The sequence below is a fragment of the Atta colombica genome, unplaced genomic scaffold, assembly GCF_001594045.1.
Source record: "Atta colombica isolate Treedump-2 unplaced genomic scaffold, Acol1.0 scaffold96, whole genome shotgun sequence".
NCBI classification, from domain to species: domain Eukaryota; kingdom Metazoa; phylum Arthropoda; class Insecta; order Hymenoptera; family Formicidae; genus Atta; species Atta colombica.
In genome coordinates, this window is record NW_017259590.1 from 31,922 (window position 1) to 32,498 (window position 577).

The following is a 577-nucleotide window of genomic DNA, read 5'->3' on the forward strand; positions in this document are numbered from 1 at the left end:
AGAGAATAGAATTCATAGAGCGTAAAAATATTTTAATCTTTCTTATATATATATATATATATATATATATATATATATATATAAGTCTTATTTTGATATTTATAGGATTTTTGCTTGAAGTGATCTTAGAAATCTGCTTGACTGATATCACGCGAAATCTGAAACATCCTATATATTTTTAAGACTATATAGATATTAAAGAAATAATTAAAACATTTTTTTTTCAGAAATTAACTTACTCCCTTCAAATAAAAAAGAAATAAAATGGTATACGATAAAAGAGTTAATTGATTAGCGCGACGTTCAATCGTTAAAAAAAAAATTGTTAACATCGAATGTTGTTTTCATGGATTCATTGATCGTTTTGTGTCAATTGCATTTGACCTCTTCGAATCGATTATCTCTGTTAATTTTACGATATTTTGATAAAAGTGAGATTATTATTTGTAAACTAAAGCAACTTTGCCTGCTGAAAGATTACGAAGAGCGTAAAATCAAAGATGTTTAGTTTCCTTTTGTACAAGAATTTTCGTTCTTAAATATTTTAATTAACTAAATATAATACACGCTAAACAAA